We start from the raw sequence: 26,800 nt of genomic DNA, 5'->3' as shown, positions 1-26,800 counted from the left end.
AACATGAAAATTCACCTAGTTCAAGATAGAACAAGTTACCTTTAGTTTGAGTACCTAATCCAATCAGCTTTCATTTGCCATCAAGCAATCTTGCTTTACCATGCATGAATTCTACTTTGAATCCATTATTGAGTAGTTGTGCCACACTTAACAAATTATGCTTTAGTCCTTCTACCCAATAGGCATTATCACATATAAGTTCCTTGGTTAGAGAGATTCTTCCTCTTCCTTTTATACAACAAGGTTCATTGTTACCAAATCTTACACTGCCACCATCATAGTCTTCAAAGTATTCAAACTTAGTTTTGTTTCCAGTCATGTGATGAGAACAACCACTATCTATGATCCATGTATCATTTTTTCTCATATGAAAAATGAGTGCCATTTCCTCATCATTATCAGATTCATCTTTCACAACAATGTAGACAATTTCATCATCTTCTTCATCATTAGAATCATTAGAATCTTTAGCCATAAAACATGTTTTCTTACCTTTATCCTTGAATGATCTGAAGTCTTTCTTGCCATTCCATTTGTGATCTTTCTTCTCATCTTTATTCTGCTTGTTTGGACACCTAGCAGCAATATGACCAACTTCTTCACATGAAAAATAGATTAGAGATACTTTACCTTTTTATTTTCCTCTACCTCTAGAATACTTCCTTGCTAAAAGGGCTTCAATTACTTCAAGATCACTGTCTTAACTTTGGTCTTATTCATCTTCACACCTGACTAAGATTCCTTTTTCTTTTTTCCTTTCTCCTTGAGTGAAAGCTTGGCTTCAAATGCTGATTCAATTTTTTTGGAAGCTAGAACATAGTTATAAAAGTTGTCCAATTCAAATGCAGTTAATCTTCCAACTATAGCCTCTAGATTTATCTTATGATTTTCTTCACATCTTCTTTCCTAAGTTGCAGAAACTCTAATTGCATAGATTGGTAGTAATGTTTTGAGAACTTTCTTTATGACTGTCTCTTCATTGATCTCTCCTCTAGAAGCTTTGATTTCACTGACACATGCTTTAACTCTTTCAACATATTTGGCAATTTTTTCATCCTCTCTCATTCTCATTTGATCAAATTGTCCTCTTAGACTTTCTTCTTTGGCTCTTCTAACATTATCATCTCCTCCATAGATCTCTTTCAGCTTTTCCCACATTTCAAAAGCAGATTTGCAGTCCTTGATATCATCAAATTCTTCATAACTCAGAGTAGATGCTATATCTATCATCATAATGTTGTGAGTCTTCTTTTCAGCAATATCATTGACAGATAGTGTACCAGCTAGTTTTGCATATTTTTCATCAAGGTATTTTAGTCTTTTGTCTCCAATAGAAGCTAGATGAAGTCTCATCAACCCTTGCCATGCTAAGAAGTTATTCCGATTAAGCCTTGGAATTTCCCTCTTGTAAGACATTATGACCTTTAGCTTAGATCCTTGAAATATTTCCTGCAAGCACCAAAAGCTTTGATACCAATTGTTGGAGATAGAGATGGAGTAACTGAGAGGAGAGGGGTGAATCAGTTACCACAAAAATAAATCCTCAAATCCTTAGATTTCTTAAAATATAACTGCTACTGACACTTGGTAACCACACAAATAAATGCTAAAACTTGATAGATGTTCTGATAACTTATTAAGCATTTAAAGTGATAACATGCATGCATAAAGAAATAACATGAACACAAGAGACACCAAATTTAATGTGGAAACCCAATTTGGGAAAAACCACCAAGTAACTAGTTACCAATTTTCACTCTTCTGAAGTGAGCCTTGTTAGGAGCCAACCCTGTTAAAGTTTACAAAACACACTGTTAGGTGTGACCCTGTTAGAGGATTTAATCACCCTGTTAGAAGTGGCCTTGTCAGAGGTCTTTAAAACAATTCAACTAAATTGTCACCTTGTTAGAGGATTTACAAAATGGCTGTCAAACCAACTCTATTAAGAGATTTTGAATCACTATTACAATGATTAGAAAACAACAATGAAGTGATCTGAAATATATGCAACTTATCTTTGCTAAATATAGATCTCTGTTCTGCTTCACTAGATCCTCACTAATCGAATACAACTTTACAGCTTCATAACGATATCTAATCCTTCCTCAACGTTCGCTCATATATTCAGTATTTTCTCATTCATACATTCACACTCTTATGCATCCACACTCTTACTCTACTTATGAATTCACAACTTGACCTTTCATATATACCTTACAGATTGTCAAGTTGGCTCAATTACAAGTTAAAACAACTAAAAAACATTAAATCAGTCAGCTACACAAAACAATTAAAGTTAATTCTTTATAACAATAAAATTCTTTGCTACCTGACCCAACTCGGTGACCACTTCTCCAGAATGGTTTCCCTAGTGTTAACCAAGTGAAGTTCAGTAAACACTACAAACCTTGCAACCTCCTTTGGAGATTGAGTTAACTCGGTAAACACTAACCTTCCTTTGCTTACTAAGTGAGCTTGGTAAAAGCTAACCTTCCTTCGCTTATCGAGTGAGCTTGGTAAAGGCTAACCTTTCTTCGCTTACTGAGTGAGCTCAGTAAAAGCTAACCTTTGTTTGCTGACCGAGTGAACTTGGTAGACATTGAACTCGATAAATATTGACTTTCCTTTTGTTAACCTTGGGAGCTTGGTTAACATTAACTTTCTTCTACAAGATCCTTTGATGCCCGAGTGAGCTTGATAAGAGCTAACTTACTGTGTAATGTTCAGGAATGTTCGGTAGACACTGTAAATTGCTTTGTTGACCGTATGAGCTTGATAGAATCTATCTAATGGTTGATATGAAATTTGTGTAACATCAAAGATAATACAAAATTAACAATTGTATCCAATAATTTTTTCTTTTAAAACTAGTCTTTCCTATCTTACCAATCTAACAATTCTTACATAGACCAGCATCAAGTTTCTTTAAATTAAGAATACCTCTTACTTTCTTGAATTTGCTAATTTTCACCATGTTGTCAAAGTTTACATGACACAACCTTTTATGCCATAACCAAATTTCTTCAACTTGAGCAATAAACCATGAGCATTCACCAAGTTCAAGATTGAACAAGTTACCTTTTGTTTGTTTGCCTAATTCAATCAGCTTTCCTTTGTAATTTAGCAGTCCTACTTTTCCATGCATGAATTCCACGTTGAATCCAATGTTGAACAAATGTGCTACACTTGGAAAATTGTGCTTCAGTCCTTCAACCCAATATGCATTATCACATACAAACTCTTTGGTTAAAGAAATTATTCCTGTTCCTTTTATACAACAAGGTTCATTATTAACAAACCTTATACTAACACCATCATAGTCTTCAAAGTTTTTAAATTTTTCTTTATCACCAGTCATATGATGTGAACATCCACTGTCTATGATCCATATATCATTTTTTCTTACATGAGAGATAAGTGCCATCTCATCTTCTTTATCATCATTATCAGATTCATCTTTTATAGCAATGTAAACAATTTCATCTTCACTACTATCTAAATCTTTAGAATTTTTTGCCATAAAACATGTTTTCTTACTTTTGTCCTTGAAAGATTTGTGACCTTTGAAGTTCTATTTGTCATTGCACTTGTGTCCTTTCTTTTGATCCTTGTTCTACTTATTTGGGCATCTTGTTGCAATATGACCTATTTCTTCACATGAAAAATAAATCAAAGGAACTTTACCTTTGTATTTACCTCTACTTCTTGAAAATTTCTTTGCAAGCAATGCTTCAACCACTTCAAGATCACTGTCAGAACTTTCTTCTGATTTATCCTCACTATCTAATTGAATGTCCTTAATTTTCTTGCCTTTCTCCTTGAGTGAAAGCTTGGCTTCAAATACTAATTCAATGTTCTTTGAGGTTGGAACATAATTATAAAAGTTATCTAATTCAAATGTTGTTAATCTTCCAACCATGGCATCCAAATTTATCTTGTGATTTTCTTCACATATCCTTTCTTGAATTGTAGACACTCTTATTGCATTAACAAGAAGTAATGTTTTGAGAAATTTTCTTATAACTATCTCATCTTCAATTTTCCCTCCTAAATCTTTGATTGCATTGACACTTGCTTTGATCCTTTCAACATATTTTGCAATGTTCTCATCCTCTCTCATTATCATCTGATCAAACTATCCTCTTAGGCTCTCTACTTTGGCTCTCCTCACATAATCATCACCTCCATAGATTTTTGCTAGCTTTTTCCACATTGCATTAGCAGATTTGTAGTCCTTGATTTCATCAAATTCTTCATAGCTTAGGGTAGATGCAATATCTATAATCATGTTGTTGTGAGTCTTCTTTTCAGTAATATCATTGACAGATAATGTGCTAGTAGGTTCTACATATTCTGCATCAGGGTACTTCAATCCTGTGTCACTAATGGAAGCTAGATGAAGTCTCATCAGTCCCTACCATGCTAAAAAAATTTCCCTATTAAATCTTGGAATTTCCCTATATGAAGTCTCATCAGTCCCTACCACAAAAAAAATCCACATATCCCTTAAATGTTAAATAAATCACTTGCTACTGTTACTTGATAAACATTCATAAAAATGTTGTAACTCGGTAGATGTAGTGAATGTTAACTTTAATAGATCTTAACATGCATAAAATAACTTGTAACCATAAAAGTAAAAGCATCAACACAAGAAACACCAGATTTAATGTGGAAACCCAATATGGAAAAAACCACCAATGTAACTAGCTACTGATTTTCACTCTTCTGAAGTGAGCCCTGTTAAGAGCTAGCCCTATTAAAGTTACAAAACACACTATTAGGTGTGATCTTGTTAGATGATTTTATTCACCCTATTAGGAGTGGCCTTGTTAGAGGTCTTTAGAACAATGCAATGGAATTTTCACCTTGTTAGAGGATTTAAAAAATGGCTGTTAAGCCAACTCTGTTAAGAGGCTTTGGAATCACTGCTACAATGGTTAGAAAGTAACAATGAAATGACCTGAATGAGATGCAACCAAAATTTCTGATTATAGATCTCTATTCGGCACCATTACATCCTTCTTGATCAAATATAGCTTTGTTTCTCCTCAATAATCTCTGACCATCCATCAAAATTTTCTCTTCACAAATAATCAGTTCACCTTCACATTCATATCATATTAATTCCATACATTTTGAATTCACATCTTGACCTTTCACATATACCATTTAAATTATCAAGTTAGCTCATTTACAAGTCATAATCACTTATAATCATTATTACAGTTGGCTAGAAATAATACTTTAAACAAGTAAGCCTTAAATCATAAATTAACAAATTCCTTCACTAGCCAACCCTACTCAGTAAACACTGTTCTAGAAATGATTTCCTGAGTTAACTATCTAAAGCTTGGTTAATGCTACAAATTATAAGAAATCCTTTGGTTACTGAGTGAACTTGGTAAACACTAACTTTCCTTTGCTGACCATGAGAGCTCGGTAAGAACTATCTTCTGCCATATTTCTTTTGACAACCGAGTGAGCTCGATAAACATTATCTATGCAAGGTAAGGTCTAGAAATGCTCGGTTGACACTATGAATCATCTTGCAAACCAACTGAGCTTGGTAGACATTGAAAAATAACTATTATGACATTTGTGTAACATCAAAAACAACACAAAATTGGATAATTGTATCTAACATTGGGTTAGGGCCAAATACAAATAGAAATTCCAAAATAATTAGTCTTGCAAGATCCAACAAGATCCAAATTACAAATCCAATCCTGACTAGTCCAGATCCACACTTTGGTAAAAACCTCCAAGGAAGATCTCAACTTGTGCTCACAAACCCACCAAGCAATCTCCTTGTTTTCCACCCATAGCCCTAGCTCTTCTCCAACTTCATTCAAGATCTAAGTGTAAACTACCTCACATTTGGTGCTCTATCCATAGACTCAAGAAAACTTTCTCTTCAGCTACTCCCACACTCCTCCTCCTCTAAATGAATCACTCCATCATGAATAAATAAAGACTCCACCACAACCCCTACTTATACTAATCTAAGCCACAAGTCAGCCTAGAACACAAATTAAATACCTATACATAAATTGAATGCCACAATCCAGCCTACAACAACAATGACATGTCCAAGTCTTGTCCCTTTGGTGAAATGGTGGGGCTTCTTACCTATAGGGCCTACGACCAAGGTTCAAGTCCCCACAAGGCCAATCTCTACTATGGATCTTAATTGAGAATGTTTTTCCATTGACCCTTGATGAAATAGTGAGGCTCCTTGCCTATAGTACTTAAAACCAAGGGTTAATAAACTTTTATTTTGTAATTGGAAACATTCTCTACATTCAAAAAAAATGGTGACTGGGATTAGGAGTGGATAGGGAAGAGGATGGGGAAGTGTACCTTTTCAAAATTTAAAACCTATCTTGGGTGGGATTCTACAAGGAGGAGGGAATCAGAAACCAAGAATGAAGGAGGGGTTTGTGGAGTGTTAGGGGTTAGTACAAATCAGAGACATGATAGAGAATAGTGATGGGGACCCATGTGACAAGAGCATAGGTCCAGACAAGCCTATTCTACCACCCAAGGTGGATCGGTCTGGGGTTCTTCTAGAAAAATGGTCATCTTTTTTTGGTGTTAAACCCTCTAGTAAGTCTTCCTTTCCTCTGGTTAAGATTATTTCTAGCTTGGAAAAGCATTTTGTACAATTTCTATTCTAGATGAGCTAGTAGATCATAGTATGTCTTCAATGGCTTCCATTCTAGTGGGAAAGTTTATTAGGAAAATACAGAACATAGATATATTGAGATCTTTCACTCAAAAAAATGGAACCTTAAAGGATGGGTCAATATTACAAAAATGACAAAAGACTTCCTATCTTTTGATTTTACATGCAAAGAGGGCCTATCAAACATCCTATGTGAAGGGCCTTGGAGTATAGGTCGGTCAACCTGGGTGCTCCAGAAGTGGTCATCGAAGCTAGATTTGAATGAATCATTATTTGTGCAAGCACTAGTTTGGGTAAGACTTCTAGAGCTGCCTTTGGAATTATGGAATGGGGATGTGTTTGTGGGAGTGGAGAATTCCTTTCGGGAACTTCTATCAATAGACCTTATAACAACTTCTAGAAGTAGATTAACCTATGCAAGGATATGTGTCAGAGTTAGGGAAGGGGATGATATGAAAAAAGTTGTGAGCTTTCACTCTAAGTTGGGAACATGTACTTAGTAGTTGGATTATGAAAGTATTCCTTTTGTTTGTTTTCATTTTTTGAAATTTGGGCATAAGGTTAATCAATGTCCAAAGGTTAAAGCTGAAAAGAAAAGGATTCCATCTTCTTCTCTAGGAAAGGAGAAAAATATATGAAAAAAAAGGATATCAAGGGTGGCCAAAAGATCCAGGTAAAGGTCTTGAGAGCCCCTATCAAAGGAGGGAATAAATTAGCCTAGAATGATCCTAAGGTAGACAAGATAGTGGATGTTTTCTTGTCTGGACCAAAGATAATTGAGGTGGCATAACCAGTAAAGATAGTGGAAGGCCCTATTGAAGGAGGGAAAGAACCAGACCTTAGAGACTCAAATGAAGATCATACAGTTGAAAAGGTTTTGTCTAAAAGAGAGGAGGAAGAACTAATCAAAAATCTTGGATTCTTAGAAATCAAGGAGGCCAATGGAGCTATATTGGTTCCTACTCAAGTGATGAGGAAGTAGATTAGGACCAAGAATGATAGTCAATCTTAGGAAAAAAAATTTCAGATACCCAAACATAGAGAGTGGGGGAACAAGCCTTGAATAATGAAGGGGAGTTAGTGAAGGTAAAAAAAGAGGATGCCTTGGGTCTTCCCTTGTCTCCTAGGAAGGACAAAAATGTTTCATGTAATCTAGAAAAAAGATTAGAGAGGGATCACTCATTTTCTCCAAAGCCTAAAAAGAAAAGTAGTTGGGAGCCCTCCCTAGTTTCTCCAGCTAATACCAAGATTTGTAGAAGACCGGATGTGGGAGAAAGGTCAAGGTCAAGAGGAAGGAGATCTACTAGTCAAGTTAGAAAAAATGAGACCAAAAGAAATGTGGTAGATAGGAGCCGAAGAACTCTTTTAGAGTGTACCTCTCATTTTAAATGAAGATAATTTCTTGGAATATTAGGGTCCTTAATGGAGCCCATAAGCAAGAAATCATTAGGAATATGATTAGAGATTAGAGACCTAATATTTTGATGATACAAGAAACTAAAATGAAGAAAGAGAGCTTGGGTAGGATTTCTTTCAACAATAATATGAGTGGGGAGGCCTCAAATTCTAAACGAGCGTCAAGAGTTTTTCTTACTCTTTTCAATAACAAGGAATTTAGATTTACTAATTTGTATAATGATAGCAATATCCTTTTTTGTGAAGTGTCTCATAGGTACTCCAATGATATCTCATTCCTTTTGAATGTCTATGCCCCAAATTCCTAAAGGGAGAGGAAGTATTATTGGTCTAAAATTTGTGATATAGTTTAGACCAGTATCATAAATAAAGGTATTATTATGGGGGACTTCAATTCTCTATTAATGGATGAGGAGACATTGGGAGGTTTGGCTCTAGATTGGAAAATAAAAATAGATCTCTCCAATTTTATAAATATGCTAGCTTTTTTGGATGTGGATCTGTCAGGCATTTCTTTTACCTAGTCTAATAAAAGAATTAGTAGGGATTATATTCAGGCTTGGTTGGATAGAGATCTTATCTCTCTAGATTGGCTGCAGTCTTTCTCCTACAAGTTGTCTCTGATTCCTAGAGTTGGCTTGGATCACTCCCCTATATCCCTCTTGGTTGTCTCTATTGAACCAAGGAAGAACTTCCCTTTTTAGTTTGAAAAGATGTGGACTTCCCATCCAGACTTATTGAATAAGATATGCCATTGATGGGGTATGGAAGTGGAAGGAACAACCATTTTTAGAGTTGTAAAGAAGTTGAGTAATGTGAAACAAATGATAAAAGTCTAGAACAAGACAGATTTTGGCCATATTTTTCATGATGAAGAAGATCTATCTATCCAACTCACTTCAATTTAGGATACTATTCAATAGGAAGGGTATAATGATTTGAACAAGAATGTTGAATTGTCTATTTTGACTAACCTGCATAATATTATAGATAAAAAAGAGATGTTTTGGAAGCAAAGATCAAGAATTAATTGGCTAAAAGAGGGGGATTAGAAGACCAAGTTCTTCCACATTTCTACTCTAAGGCATAGAGTTAATAAAAAGAAATTAGGTTTAAAAAAGGGGCAAGATCTTTTGACAAAAGAGAATGATATTTCTACTGAGGTTGTTTCCTTTTTCTCTTCTCTTCTATCCTAGGACCCCCTGTTATTGGAGCTAGATCAGAATGAAATTGTCTCATTTCTTCCACATATGATTCAACCCCATCATAATAAAATGTTGAGGGCTATACCAAAAGTGTATGAAGTCAAAGAAGCTTTATTTTTCATGCCTGCAGATAAGTCCCCGGGACTAGATGGTTTTCCAACTTTCTTTTTCCAAATTTATTGGGAGGTGGTTATGGAAGATGTGGTGAAGGTTGTTCAAGAATTGTTTGGAGCAAGAAGCATTCTAAAAGAGATAAATTCTTTTTTTTTGGTCCTCACTCCTAAAGTTCTAGGGCCTAACTCTTTCAATAAATTTAGATCTATCAGTCTTCGAAACTCTTTTTACAATATTATCTCTAAGGTGCTAACCTCTAGAATTCTTAAAATTCTTCCTTTGATCATATCTCAGCTATAGATGGGATTTTTCCATGGAAGATAGATTTTGGATTCTATCAGGATGGTTCATGAAGTAATTCATTCTATGGAAGCTAGAAAAAGAGAAGGAATGCTCCTTAAGCTGGATCTTTCAAAAGCCTATGATCGAGTTGACTAGACTTTTCTTGGTTCAGTGCTTCAGGCTTTTGGCTTTAATCAAAAAGTTTGCAAGCTTATTTCTCAACTTATTTCCACTTCTTCTATTGCATTATTGGTTAATGGAGCTCCCTCTAATTTTTTCAAACCTTTGAGAGGGCTAAGGTAGGGGGATCCTCTTTTGGCTATTTTGTTCATTATATTGGTTGAATGTATAGGAAGGTTAATTGAGAAGAACAAACAAGAAGGGAGACTTAAAGATATTAAACCATCCTCCAGGTGTGCTCCTTTTTCCCACCAATAGTTTGTGGATAACACTATTATGGAAGGAGAAGCTTCGGTCAAGGAGGCAAAAGTGATAAAGGAGATTCTAGATTTGTATACTAGAGGATCATGACAACTTATTAATTGGGATAAAAGCTCCATTTTCTTCATTAGTACTCTTGAGGACATGCAGAGGAAAATTGTGAGGATCCTTGGGTGTGGAGTGGGAAAGCTTCCTTCTAGTTATCTTGGTCTCTTTATGGATACTAAGCCTTTTGGTTCCTTCTAGAAAGGGATCATTGACAGGTTTAGTAAGAAGCTGGTGGGGTGGAAAGGGGCTTCTTTTAGTCAAGTAGGCAAATGCCTTTTAGTTAAATCTACTCTTCAGAATCTCCCAATGTATGCCCTGAGTCTTTTTGGGATGTTGGTAAAATTTGCAAAGAAAATAGAAAAGATTTAGAGAAATTTTCTTTGGTCTAGTCTTGAAGGTTAGAAAAGATATTTCTTTGTGGCTTGGGATAATGTCTATCTTCCTAAGTGCTATGGGGTCCTAGGAATTAGCAAATTAAAACATCTCAATATGGATCTCCTAGAAAAATAGATTTGGTGCATCTTTAATAGTATAGGGGAATGGAGAGGTATCTTTGTTAATAAGTATATTAGAAGACCTACTATTCATTTCTTGCTTAATAATGAGGAGATCTCAAATAAGTCTATTATTTGGAATGGTATTCTTAAGGCAAGAGACCTGGCCAAGGCTAAGGTTATTTGGAATGTGGGTAATGGGGAGAAATCCTCTTTTGGCATGATAATTAGTTGATTCAAGGACCCCTTATAAATAATCCAATATTTGAAATCTGGGCTAATGATTGTATTAGGCAATTTGGTTTGAAAGTTAGTGATTAGAGAACAAACTAGGGATGGAAAGACTTGTCTTTCATCTCTAAGGATCTCAAGCCAATTATGACAATGATGAACTCTATTGTTATTAATAGTAAAATGGATGAATTAATATGGGGAGATAACCCTAATGGTTGTTACTCGATGTCTTCAAGTTATAACTCCCTTTAGAGCTTGAATGAGAAACCCCCTTGGGCTAAAGACTGGTTACCTGGTCTTACCCCAAAGATTAATATTTTTTATTGGCTGGCCTTGAAAGACAAAATTCTTACATATGATAATTTAATAAAAAGAGGACATCTAATGCCCAATAGATGTATCCTATGTAAAAACAAAATGGAATTGGTTAATCATATGTTTATCCACTGCCCTTACTTAAGGGAGGTTTGGGAAAACTTAACTAAGAATTTTGGGGTAAGATGGTACAAACCAGGTAATGTTCTAGATTTCTTTTTTCACTAAATAAGTATGTTAAAAGGTTCAAATATATAGGATTTAAGAACCTAGAATTTGCCTCATTTTTGTTGGGAAGTCTAGAAGGAAAGAAATAATAGAATTTTTAGAGATAAAGAGGAACCTACTTATTTTCTAGTAGAGAAGATTTATAGAAACAAAAAGGAAAATTACCAGGTTAGAAAGTGGGGAGGTATTGAAAATGGTGGTAATAAGAAGGAGAACGACAAGGATAGGAGGACAAAAAGATAGGAGGTGAAATGGCTACTCCCTCCTCAGGGATGACATAAAGAAAATTTTGATGGTGCAAAAAAATGAAACCTTAGACCTTTGGGTTGTGAAGGTATCATTAGAAATAATTATGGTGGAGGGGTGGCAACTTTTTCCCATCCTTTGGGTTTTCAAACAAACCATGTTGCAGAAGCCAATGATGCTTGCCACACAGTGAAATTGGCTTTGGACATGGGGATTACAAATTATGGTTGGATGGGGGTTCTAATAACATTATAAGATGTATTAAAGGAATCACCCAACCTTTATGGTCTATAGATAATCTCATTGAATAGACCTGCACTTTTCTTGACAACTTTGAATGTGTCAATGTCACCCATGTTTATAGAGAGGCTAACCCTGTGGTAGACTAGTTTTCTAATGAAGCAGTGAGGCAAGAAAAGGTGACGATTTGGAATTTAGGAGGGAATATTTTGGAAGAAGAAAAGAGTCTCATTGAGCTAGAAAAATCCAAGGAGGTATGGTGGAAATATTATTGTAATAATGATCATAAATGGTAGTTTGGGTGTGAGTTCTTGCAATTATGGTGTTTACATAAAACACTATTAGGTGAGGTTATCTGTGTCATATCGACACATTTTGTGGGTCAATTTTTTCATCCTTTGCTATAATTTCTAGGGTATCAAAAAATAAATTGGCTCTTATCAAAGTAACAAAAACCAGAGTGTTCAAAGGCTTGAGAAGGGTTTTTAGAGGTTAGGGTTTATGAGAATTATTGGTGTAGAGAGCTCTAAAATGGGGAGGAGAAAAGTAGGAAGGAACCTATTGGTGAAGCAAAAAAATGGAAACAAAGGGAAAAAGTTTGGGAGAAATTGGAGAAGGGAGGTATAGCAAACCATATTGCTAAATTCCATGGTTTCAACCCAATGATCACTAATAGTATGGTTAATTCTTGGAAGGATAGGAGGGTAAAAGTGTATGGGGTTTCATTTCAGATTATAGAGGAAGTCATAGCTCTTGTTTCTAGAATTTTGATAGAGGGGTTCAAATTTTATAGAGATAAGAAGCTGTCAGTGAATGTTGTCAAGGATTTGGCAAAGAATTCAGAGGAGAGGAATGAACTAGTAAAGTGTGAAATGTACTATGAAATGGATTCTATCAAAAAATTATGGATGTATGTTTTATGAGCTATTATAGAGTACATTTCTTTGGATACTAGATTTGATAGAATGAGAACTCACCACTTTGTTTTACTCAATCATTTTCACCATGGCATCAAAATTTCTTTCCCCTTTTATTTATTTAAATCTTTGAGTAAGGGTATCTCTAAGTTCAAGAAAAAACCCTTTGTAAATCCTACCCTAAATGAGGGATTATTGCTTCTAATTTATGAGCATTTTAAATCTCAAACCATTAGAAAAACCCCTCTATAAGGTGCGGAAGCTTCTGAGGGCTCAAATAGCTCTAGCTTTTCATTTGATATGGAGAATGTCAAAAGTATCAATTCAGAGGGTGAGGAAAAAATTTCCTCTATAAAGAAGGCCAAAGAATCAAAGAAGAAATCACCCTAATCTATTAAAACCCCAAGCAGGAAGAGCCCTAAAGGACATAGGTCTAAAACTTTAGGCCAAGGCAATGAAGAATACAATATGGAAGGGGAGGATATGAAAAATAATGAAGAAAATGAGGAGGAGACATATATTAAGAGAGAGGAACCGGTGGCAAAAAATGGAGGAGGTCAAAAGAGAATGATGCTAAGGGGATTTTGGGTTCAGGGCTAGATCTCTACCATTCCTCTTTCCCCTATTCATCCTCAGGAATAGTATAAGGAGAAAATTGATGGTGAGGGAGGAGAGGTGGTTATGAAGGATAACAAAAAGGCATGGAGTAATTTCAATGTTAGAAAAACCAAAATGGGTATTGTTAGAGAGATAATGAACCCCCAAATTTTGGAAGAAAAATAGGGTGAGCTCCAATTCAAGGATCTCATTGATCCAATGATTGTGGCAATAACAAGTAACACAAGGAAAACTAGCATGAATTTGTTGAATAATGCTACAAATAGTATGATAAATTTTTTTAGGTCAATCAAATGGATTTACCATGAATTGGAAGAGTTTAGAGAAAAAATTAGCCAACTAGAAAACAAAAGGAAGGAGCCAAATTGGGGAAATGAAAATGAATAGGGGGAGCGACTCAGTTTGGCTAAGAAGAGAATCTAAAATTTGGACAACTATAATCATAATTTGGAAAATCAAATGATTTCCATTTTGAACTCTATGAATGATAGCATTTTATCCCTTACTAGAATGTTGAAAACTACAGGTCTACTAGATGAGAGTGAGGAAAAGGATAGCGAAAGAGCCAAGATAGAAGAGGACATGATGACAGACATAACTTTTAGCAACTTGGATTGGGAAGGTTAGAAGATACAAGAGTAGATGATTGAGGAGACTCACAAAGTCTATGAAGTAACATAGATGATGCAAGAGCTCGAGAAAAAGATAGACAAGTAATCTTTATTTTTATATTCCTATCTTTTGTTGTTAGTTTACTATTGTTTTTTTGTTTACTTGGCTTTTTTTGGTACTAGCTTTTTGTCTATTTGTTGATCTAGCCCTTTGGTTGGCCTTCATTATGTGGCTATGCTTAATTTGCTTATTATCAACCTTGTGACTTGTTTTAATTTTCAGCTAGGCATTTTCTTCTTATTATTAGCCTTGGAGATGTTTTAACTTTTGTGTTTTAGGGTCCTTGTAAAACCTATTTATCTTATCAAAAACAATTACATCTCCAAAAATTGATATTCGATAAAAATCATGATATCTCCTAACTCTGATTGAATTAGAACTAAAAATTAAAAATGTAGGTATTAATTTAGGTCCTCTACATCACTTTAAATGCAAAAAGGCTGATTCCCCAAGGAAAAGTGTACACCCCTCTCAAAAGTCATGCACAGAAACCCATCATGCATTCTGTTAGAAATTGATTCTTTAGGAGAATTACCATATCTCCCAACTTATAATGAATTCAAACTTTTTCTTTGGATCATAGATAGTAATCTAGGCCCTCTTAAATCTCTAAAGTGAAGAAATTCTCATATATTAAGGATAATTAGTTATATAGCCTGCAATAGGCACCCAAAATCTAGAAAATTACAGTTCCAATAGTAAGGTAAAAATTGCTCAAACTTCAACTCGTTCCATTTGATCTCTATGAAATATTGAGGAAAGATTCGCAAACATGTCTCCAACACATCTCTAACCATGAAAATCATAAATTCACCAAAATCAAAGCTTGATGCTCCTACATCAGACTCCCTAGGTAAATAGAAAAGTTTGTCCCACACTTTGATGCCCAAAGAAAGATCTACAACCAACTTCATCTTTACCAAAGGCTTCCACTTCATCAAAGTCAATAGAAAAAATTTGAAAATCAAGCTTCTCTATTCCATCAAAATAAAATACATATCAGTGACCCAATCAGTATGCTCACAGCCAAGAACAAAATGAACATAATGCTTCATCAATAAATCCTTATCTACATTAGCAACTAGTGAATCTACACTAGCAATAAAAACCCCACATCAGCAACAAAAAAATCCACATTAGTAGAAATATGTAGATATCCATCAACACATGCAAAACTAACAACACTAACAATCTCATTTCTTATAACAAGATTCTATGCAACACACAACTCATCACCAATAACAACTAGATCATCCAAGACCAAGTGCTCTGTAATTTCCATGTCAGACCTAACTAACTGATAATGAAAAGCAATGTCCATCTTAGCATCAACAAGGTTATGAATATCTTTAGCAACAACCTCTAGCTACTCTTCAAGTTATATATCAAACTTTACAAACTAATCAACAAAACCAACCTCTTCCACCTCAACCTTGCTATGCCATCTTCTCTCACAAACATGTCTCTTAACCAGCCAAACAACTATCTTCGGGATCAATAGACTCCAGCTTCATAAAAATCTATAGAATTCCTTCATCATCATATCCTTATCTTGATCATCCAAACTAGTTTTAAACTAAGTAACCACCTCCTTAGCTTGATTAATCAAGCTAGCTTCAACTTGAGTAGGCATCTTAGAAAATCTCCTTTCCAGTACATCATGGAGATTTGCAATCATCTAAGGGTCCAATCCTCTTGGAGCCATCTTCTAGAATATTCAAAAACCCTCTATAAAAAATCCTCCCCACGGTCCTTGTAACAACTTCAAAATATTTGAAAGTCATATTACAACATGCCACCTTTCATGAACAATCAGGAACAACATAACAAGCCTAGGACCATGGATTTGCAATCCATAAACTCTCTACAATTATGCCTCAACAAGTTTAGCCTTCCATCTTCACATCCATCAATCCATCTACAAGCCTTCTACAATTTCAAGTTAGAACCATGATCTACCACCTCATAACCAAGAGATCTAGGACTTGAGAAAGAAAATCCACCAATAGATCAAGATCAACTCAAATCTACTTATACAACCTAGGTAATGGTGCAAACTACCTTAGCTTCAATGGTCTATCTACACACTTAGGAAACACCTTCACTCTGATACCACTTATTGTAGTGTAGGGTAGGAGTATCCCCAAAGGAGATCTCTTAGCCACTAGAAAATAACCACATAGTGGAAACATAATAGCAATAACCAATAATGATGCAAGATTTGATACCAAATTATAGTAATTTATTCATAAAATATAACTGATTACATGTAATGTACCAGGCTGTATGGCCTTCTGGGTTAGGGAAAAATACAAATAGAAATTATAAAATAATCAATTATACAAGATCCAACAAAATCTAAATTACAAACCCAATCCTAGCTAGTCTAGATCCACACTCTAGTAGAAACCTCCAAGGAAGATCTTAACTTGTTTTTGCAAGCTCACCAAGAAATCACCTTTTTTTACACCTGCAGCCCTAGCTTTGCTCCAACTTCATTCAAGATTTAAGTGTAAGCTACCTCACATTCGATGCTCTATACACACATTACCCAATTCTGTCACAATCTTGCTAAAAACTGCCTCACATTCAACACTCTATCCACAAACTTAGGAAAACATGCTCTTTAGCTACTCCCACACTCACTCCTCTTATAAATCAATGAATCAGTCCATCATGAATGAATAAAGACTCCATCATGATCCCTAATTATAAAAATATAAGCCACAAGTCATACTAGAACACAAATAAAATACCCATACATAAATTAAATGCCACAAGTCGGCTTGCAACAACTATTATGTGTCCAAAAATTGATATCCGAGAAAAATCATGATATCTCCTAGCTCCAATTGAATTAGAACTCATGCTTTGAACCATAGTTATTAATTTAGGTTCTCTAAAACCCCTTAAATATACAAAGGCTGATTCCCCAAGGAAAAGTGTACATCCATCCAGAAAGTCACATATAGAAACCCATCGTGTAGTCTATCCGAAATTGATACTTTAAGAGAATTGCCATATCTCTCAACTTTTAATGAATTAGAACTTGCAACTTGGATCATAGATATTAGTATAGGCCCTCTTCAATCACTAAAGTGAATAGACTCTCATTAATTAAGGATAATTATTTATATAGCCCATAATAGGCACTTAGAAACCACAAAAACATAGTTCTAGTAGGAAGGTAAAAACTACTCAAACTTCAACTTGATCCATCCAATCTCTATGAAATCATGAGGAAAGGTTCCCCAATGTGTCTCCAAAACATCCCTAACCATGAAAAACATAACTCCACAAAAATTTAAGCTCGATGCTCCTACATTAAAATAGGTCAAAAATGTCACTAATTAGGTTTAAATAGGTCAAAAAGACCCTTTTCACCGAATCATTTTTATACTCACCTTTCATTTTCACTTGATTGGAGCTCTAGACTAGCAAGGATGGTGGTCTCATCACAAGAAAATAGGTTCCAGAGGGGTCACTGATATCAACATCTAACCGACTATGGTGTCCCTGTATGTAACTGAAAACTTCCTTGAGTTTGAATTTTTTGATTTGTAGTCAAATTTTTAGAATTTAGCATGATTTGAGGGTATAAATACATTTTTTCATGAAATAACACATTTTCTTAATGTTTTAGCACCTTTATCTATTTATACTGCATCTATAGTTTAAAACAACACATCCATAGAGTGGTTTAGTGCTTTTGTTGATGCACTAATTTGGTAAATAGTGCATGCGGTCATGTTTCGATGCATACATTGATAGGTTCAGTGCATTTCAATCATAAAGCACATTTACTAGTTATTATAGTGCATATGAAGGATATAATAGCACATATGTATTTTTCCCATTTTTTTCATGTTGGTTGTGAACAAAATGTGTAACATTTAGGATGTAGCACATTTGATAAGTAGCAAAGCACTTTCAACTTTTATAGCACTTCTTGATAAAGTTTTGGCACTTTTATAACTTATGGCATATCCATAATGTGTAATAGTGAATGTGTTAATTACAATAGTGCTTACAAAGGTTATAGTGCATCTATTCTTTGAAATAATGAATTTAAATGATAAAGTAGTGCTTTTGATGTCTGATGTAATTGTCAAAGGGCTCTTAGAAAATTTAGAATTTTTTTGATAATAGATCATCCAAAATGACGATGGTCAAATGTGAAAAATGATTGGTAATCTATAATAGATAGATCTAAGAATCAATCTGTAGTGGATAGTTAGAGTATAGATGCTGAAGTGATAACATGTTTTCATTAAACCCAAACAACATAGGAGTGGAATCATAAAGTGATACGTAGGATGAATCTAATATGTTAGATAGATACAATGTTCTCACCTCAAGATACAAAGTTGGGGAAAACATTTTGTCCAGCTCAAGATGTAGAGACAGATAGTTAACTAGTTCATGATTGAACCATGAGCTAGGAAGCTAGATGTTGTTGACCTAGATTCATGTAGGATAATCACTTTTACTTATGGGCTAATGTAATTTTTTGATGCTTGAGTAAACATGTGCATGTGTCAACTTGAAAGAGTGAGAGAAGAGTTAAGAAAATCCTTAAGAAAAAGGAAAGAGATGGCAATTCAAAAAAATGGCACACTATACAAGAAAATTGATATAAAAGGACTACTTGACAGTAGAAAAACTAGTGACAATGATGTAGAAATAGAAGAACAATTGGAGAAGAATAATGTCCTAACAAAAGAGGTAAATGGAATCAAGAGAGAATAGGAAACCCAATCAGTAAGACTATGTGAAGTGATAGAGAAAAGGAAGAAATCAAAAGAAGACAAAATCATGGTTGAAGAAGATAAAAGACAAATGACAACTAGACTTGAAGAAAGATCATTAGAAGTACAAAAGCTCACAAACAATCAATTAGCTATGATGAATAAGTTGATAATTGTAACTCAGGAAGTAAACATGAAGGACATAGAGATCACAAGTTTAAGGTTACATAATGAGAAACTAAGAAATGAGTTAAGAATTGAAAAGGAACTTTTGGATAGAATGAACAAACCAAGTGAAGCTGTAAAATACTTTGAAGAATTGATGAGATCACCAAGATCAACAAGAGATACTTTTGGAATAGGATATAAAAAAGAATTTTCATCTACTAAATAAGGACAATCATCAAAGATTCAAGAAAAAATAAATGCAATATCCAAAGGAAAGCCTACATGTCATCATTGTGGTAAAGTTGGACATAGACAATACTACATTTAGGTCAAATTATGATGGTAATTTGTGATTGTAGTGTAATTTGTGGGTGATTTTCATATTTTTGTTTGCAGTTATCCTCGACATCATTGCAACATTGACATTGGCATTGTAATTGTGATATCTACATGATTATGACCCAAAAAAATGGAATTATTCCATTTTTTTTATTGATCATGGAGTTTCATGCAAAAGAGGTGGAGAACTTTGAAAATTTTCGTGCCCTTGTGATCGGTGTACTTTTTTGTTGTGCCCACTCTGTGATTTTCTTCAAGGGGAGAAGAGGTACCTATGTAAAGTGCTATTGCTATTTTTTTTCAAATATTTTAAACTAATTTCAAAACTCTTATTTTTTTTTGCTTCACTTGGGGGCAACTTTGATATATTGTTAGAATTCAAAGATGTGATGTTTCTATTGCATTATTACTTTCAATTTTTGTATAATTATTATGGATAAAATTGTGTATCATTTGCAATGGCATAACATGTTTTATTTTGCAATAGGTGGCCCTAAGACCTAGCACTTTGACATATATTATTGGGTTTCAAAATCAATTTGTTTCCTATCACTACTAGCCCCTAGCCTTATCATGTGTTTTTATCAAACATGTGACAACATGAAAAGATGGTGGTAGTTGCAATGAAGGAAGGAAAAAATTATTATTATCTTATGAATTCTTACCATTGCCATCACACAAAATTTAAGATTGAAGAGTGATCTTTACACAATTAGTTTTTTTGGGGTTTAAAATCAATTTGTTTCCACTTATTTCTTTGGTTTATTATCCACATTTTTGTGGATCATGTTATTGTAGATGTTAATATGACTAGATTGGCTTTGTGAAATCCTGATAAAAATGTGTTTTTGAGCCTACAAATATGTTTAGATTAATCATGAGGAGTCTTGAATTCAAAAAAAATTGACATAAAAGTGTCTTCTTTGTTCAAATTGATTGATTGTGAGTAGTCTTGAATTCAACACAGTCTAACATAAAAAATTCTTTTTGAGTTTGTTTAAAGAGATTGTGTCTTGTTACTTCACATGGAATTTGTTTATGATTGAATACTATTGTGATAGGGTGTGTTTCAAGATTAAAAAAATTCTTGTGATTTTCCTTCTTGGGCATTTAAGATAGTTGCAAAGAGAATTGAAACTAATCTCTTTTTAATACTTATTTACTTACATATCCATAATATGTTTAACTTATTTGAAATTATTTTTTGGGGGTACATTTTTCAAATTTGGTATGTCATTATCAAACATTAGAACATTGTGCCTTACTTTTGTTTAGAAGAATTGGCGTGATCTTTGGGGAAAAAATGTGGAAATTATATCTATAATTATTAAAATATCATTTCAAAGTAAAGTTTAAGATAATAAAAATTTGGTGTGTCATATAATTATTATATTTGGAGGACATTGAAAGATGATAAAAAATTAATTTGTGTTTAATATATAATACTTTTGGGCATGCAACGAGTTGACAATAGATTTTACACACTCTAAGGACATTAGTAAATTATTGGACAATAGATTTCCTTAGCTTGGACTCTGTTCTTTTCCATTGTATCTACAATTTTTGTATCAAATTTATTGGAGTCTCCACATGAAAATAGCTTAGTAGTGTCCATCTCTTTGTATTGTTTGTCATTCTCTGCAATAGAAAATCATTTCCTTCTCTTCAAAACTTCTTTAGTTCTTCTCTTGCTTCATCTAGTTGATGTAGAATGATCTGTATTTCAATTACCTAATTCTCAATAATATTTTCCAACTTATACACTTCCATTTAAAAATCTTTTCTCAAAGTTGTGAGACTTCTCTCTGAGAGGACAAGGCTCTAATACCAATTGATGGAATCATAATAGGAAAGGTAAACTTCTAGGGGGGCAGGGGGGTGTACTAGTAGTTTACATCAGGATCCATAAAAATTTCACCACACATCCATCTTATACATTTAATGAATAAATTGAAATACCATGTAAAGCATGTATATCTAATTCATGTAATCAATTAAACATTCAGACATTTAACAGTATATATGATCACCCAGAAACCCTCCAATGAGAAAGTAAAAATGTGGTGGGGATGACACCCACAAATATTCACTAATATAGTAATGAAGTGTATCCAATTAAGGTTACAATTTTTTTACCATGAAACATGATCTACCCTATGAAAGGTCTGCCCTGTTAAAAGTTTACAAAGACTTTTAGGTATTACCTTGTTAGAGGATTTCAACACCCTATTAGAAGTATTCCTGGTTAAAGGACTTTAACTTATAATTAAGTAAGAACCTTGTAAAGGATTTTAATATAGCCTATTAAGACTACTGTGTTAAGATATTTTGACTAAAATTGCCTGTTAAGATGTCTTAGCATTGATCCTTTGGTCAACACTTGATTGCTTGATATTAGATCACCTCTGAACTAATGTATCTTCAATCCTTCTTGATTAGATGTCTCTTTGCTATATCCTTTTCCTTTCCTTTGTCCTATTCTAAATGATTCTGTAATATAATCTTACTTAATAACTCCTTAGCCACCATGAATGCTCTATTTTTGCATGCAAACTACTCTCTTCACAACATAGATAGTTTAGGGCTTTTCCTCCTTAAAAATACTTTGGTGACTTAGGGTTAGGTATGAATCTATAGTTGAGATTCATTTATTTTTCCACTTAAACATTTCCTTTTTATAATTGGCTACATAAAATTGCACATGGAATCCAACTTGAGATTTGTCCTTATCTCCAAAAAATCAAAATTTTAATCCTAAGTCAGCTTCAAAAATGGTTTACATAGTTTTTTGTGCCATTACAAACAAATATGTCAAAATTGCATCACTCAGCATCTAAAATCTCTAATGCTCTATATATACTAGTCTTTTTGCTATGACTTAGCATCTATATCACTCAACATTCACTATTTACTCTACTCCTATGTTACTTGGCATACACTATTTGCTCGACACTTGAGTGACTCAGCACATGAGTATCTTGACACTCACTGTTGACTTGACATGTAGCACTTGTTCAACATAAACTGAGTAAATAAATAAGAATGTTGAAACTCACTTGTCAAAACCAATCAAAGACCAAAAAACATTAGCAATTTGTATTTTCTAGATTTATCCTACTCAAAGGTAAGTATTTTTTTGTTATCTATTCAAGATTTAAGCACATACTTTTCAAATAGCAAGATCATAGAACCTCATTTTTCCTTATTCTCCATTACTTGCTCTATTTGTGCATTGATCACTTTCTTGTGCTTAATCAATTTGAATCATTCCTTTTGGGAATTTGGGTCAAGGATTATTTTTATCCTATTCATTTTGGTGAACCCAACATGCTTACCCTCTTTTCTTTTGTGGAATTATATGACCTATTATTTTCTCTAGTGTTATATTTGATTTCATATTTTTTAGGTCTTTTCTTGCATTAAGATTAGATTTCATTTATGTTCTTTCAATTTAATTTAAAAATACAAAAAAATTACAAAATTTCTATCAAAATACAAAAAAAATTATGCTTTATGTTTTCTTAGTTTAGTTCATTTACATTACATTGGTTTATGAGACTTATTACTTCTAGTATTACTTCTAATCTTAGGGTTAGATGTAGTCATATACTTATGGGTATCTTTTAGCCTATGTTTTCTTCTCCTTTCCTTAGGATTCTAGATGAGAATTTGATTCTTCCTTATTCTAATCCTCTTATGGAGAAAAACTCTTCTCACTCATCTCATGATGAGGATGATTCTTTAAGAGTTCCTCCTAAACTAGTCCAAATAATTTCAAATGAACTTGATAAAATGGGTAGTTGGCTTCTTTAAGAAAACCATAATCAAGATTTTATTCAAGCTATCAAGGCTCTTAAGAAAGCTCTTCATGATAGTGACCAAGGTGTTAATCTCTTGTGTGGTATTAGTCACCTTGTGCATTCCAATGTTACACCTTTACCTTAAGAAGCTCAAGATTTAGGGTTGATTCCTCTTGTCACTAGTGTAAGACCTTCTTCTATTCCTTTCCCTAGTCTTCCTACTTATACTCCTTTTGTGATTGCGATAATTCAATCTATCCCTATGAGAGTCCTTGTATGTCCCTTCCTATATCACAAGCTTCTTATCACAATGCTCCTTTTTTATCCTATTCATTTTGGTGAACCCAACATGCTTACCCTCTTTTCTTTTGTGGAATTATATGCCCTATTATTTTCTCTAGTGTTATATTTGATTTCATATTTTTAAGGTCTTTTCTTGCATTAAGATTAGATTTCATTTATGTTCTTGCAATTTAATTTAAAAATACAAAAAAATTACAAAATTTCTATCAAAATACAAAAAAAATTATGCTTTATGTTTTCTTAGTTTAGTTCATTTACATTACATTGGTTTATGAGACTTATTACTTCTAGTATTACTTCTAATCTTAGGGTTAGATGTAGTCATATACTTATGGGTATCTTTTAGCCTATGTTTTCTTCTCCTTTCCTTAGGATTCTAGATGAGAGTTTGATTCTTCCTTATTCTAATCCTCTTATGGAGAAAAACTCTTCTCACTCATCTCATGATGAGGATGATTCTTTAAGAGTTCCTCCTAAACTATTCCAAATAATTTCAAATGAACTTGATAAAATGGGTAGTTGGCTTCTTTAAGAAAACCATAATCAAGATTTTATTCAAGCTATCAAGGCTCTTAAGAAAGCTCTTCATGATAGTGACCAAGGTGTTAATCTCTTGTGTGGTATTAGTCACCTTGTGCATTCCAATGTTACACCTTTACCTTAAGAAGCTCAAGATTTAGGGTTGATTCCTCTTGTCACTAGTGTAAGACCTTCTTCTATTCCTTTCCCTAGTCTTCCTACTTATACTCCTTTTGTGACTGCGATAATTCAATCTATCCCTATGAGAGTCCTTGTATGTCCTTCCTATATCACAAGCTTCTTATCATAATGATCCTTTTACTTATTCTACTCCTATGATAACTGTAGTTCATAGTGTTCCTGTAGTTGTGTCTTCTATTCTTGTAGCTTCATACACTTTACCTAGTGTTTTTAATGTTGCTAGTTCTTCTATTTCCTCTCATGATTCTACAATTATCAGTTTGGACCAAACTGTGTCATATTTACTACAACAACTTGCATCCTTGACTCAAAAAAAGTTTAGTATTCCTACTTGTGACATGGGAAGTCTTTTGTCTTAAGATATCATTCCTACTCACATTCCTTAGCAAGCTAATATGCCTCATCTTGAGAATTAAAATGGTAAGGGAGATCCTATTCATCATGTTAAAATATTTTAAATCCTTTGTAGTGATTATGCTCATGATCATAGGATTTTAGCTAGGTTTTTTACTTGAACATTTCATGACAAGGCATTACAATGGTTTTGTTCCTTGACTTATTATTCTATTACTTCATTTCCTCAACTTGATAATGCTTTTATTCAAAAAATTTAAAACAAAATTGCCCCACAAGTGTCTCTAACAGATTTGATGCATTGTAAACAAAATTCTAAAGAAAAATTGACTGAATTTATTGGTAGATTTAAGCATTTGTGTGCTCAAATTTCTAATCCTATTCCTGATATTGATATTCAACATATGTTTATTTCAAATTTCAAAAGAATATTAGAGATAAGGTTCTTCTTACTAAATTTACTTATTTTCAGCAACTTTGTGCAATGCTTCATCATTATCAATTGCAAGTGAGTCAATTTGAGAGAACCACTCCAATGGCTCTTGTTCCTATTGAAAAAAGTGATGCTACTCCTAATCTAAATAAAGTTCAAAAATTCAAAAACTATGTCAAGATAAATAAACAAGAAAATGCAGTTGTTGATCAAGTTGTTCTTGCATCTCATAATGCCACTTCTACATCCACTACTTTTTGATTAAATCATATGTTTACTCCTCTTTTTGCATCTTTACATTCCATTATAAATAGGTTGTTAACTACTAATATGATTACTTTACCTCCCATCTAACTTCTTTACCTGCTAGAATGGTGTCTAAATCTTTTGATTTGAAATATTTTTGTCTATATCATCATCAGAATGGTCATGATAGTGAGAAATGTTATTATTTAAAACACAAGATTCAAGGCTTAATTGATTCTAATGCTTTATATTTTGATAATTTTGATGGTAGTGGGAATAAATTTGTTTTTGCTCCTAATCAAAATTTCCAAATCTATATGAATCCTTTACCTATACATGAAACTAATACTATTGTTCATCCATCTTCTATGGATATTGTGTATGATTCAAAGATGGATGATCTTAATCATGTTGTTAATCAAGTGGAGTATTTGGTTCAATATCTATCTCCACCTTAGTCTCAACCTCCACTTCAATCTCAAGTTTTAGCTCTACCTCAATAGAAAACTAAACCTAAATTGAAGTCTCAACCTAAAACTCAACAATAACCTAATAAAAAATGACCTCGCAAAATTTTGATTACCTTTTGATGATTTTGAAACTATTATAGCTCTTGTTGGTCCCCTTTATATTTATGCTAAGATTGTTGAGATAACAACTCATGGTTATCTTGTTGATTCTACCTCCTTAGTTAATGTCATTATAGAAGAAAATACTTTTATGAAAGGTTTGCAAAGTGTTTTTAATGATACATCAGATGTGTGTATTCAAACTCATAATGGTTTTCTTTATCTATCATTTCATTCTATTGATCTACTAGTTGAACTTTGTGGAAAAATTGTAAACACTACCTTTTTTGTTGTTCTTACTTCTAATCAGTTTCAAGTTAAGCTTGGTTTACCATGGATAAATTCCATGCATGTTTTTGCTTCATCTATTCATAAATTTATTAAGTTTTTTTATGATGATGAAGTTAAGATGGTTAATCATAGTTTATATCATACTTCTAGGCTTGAGGATTCTACTATGATTGACTTCTTTTTACCTTCATTTCCTAATTCATGTCCTTCTCTACCCGATCATATTTTCCACTCATATCAATCTGATAAGCATCATAAGATTCTCAAGTTAAGATTACCTCCTATGGATCTTAATAGTGGTCTTTTTCCTACACCTTCTATACCTCCTTTATCTATGGCTTCTACATATATTGATCAAGCTCCTCCTATTGCTTTTTAGTCTCCTGATAATCTTATTATTCCTCCTATAGAACTTATGAAGGATACAATAATGATTCTTCCTAGTTTTGAATATATTTCAAGTAAGACAAAACATAATTGATCTACTAATGAACATCATAATAAGTGTCATGCTCAAGCTAAAGCTTGTAATTCTATTCTTCAAAAATCTTTACGTTCTTTGGATACAACTATGTGTGATGTGTTAGATGAAGTTTTTGATAATAAAGATGTTAAGATGCATGATTCTGATGATTCTATTCGTACCTTAGATCCTATTTTGATTAATATAG

The sequence above is a fragment of the Cupressus sempervirens genome, chromosome 4, assembly GCF_028749045.1.
Source record: "Cupressus sempervirens isolate cs-2001-9-10 chromosome 4, ASM2874904v1, whole genome shotgun sequence".
Lineage (NCBI taxonomy): Eukaryota > Viridiplantae > Streptophyta > Pinopsida > Cupressales > Cupressaceae > Cupressus > Cupressus sempervirens.
The sequence above is the reverse complement of the archived record's forward strand: the minus strand, read 5'-3'. Positions refer to the sequence as shown.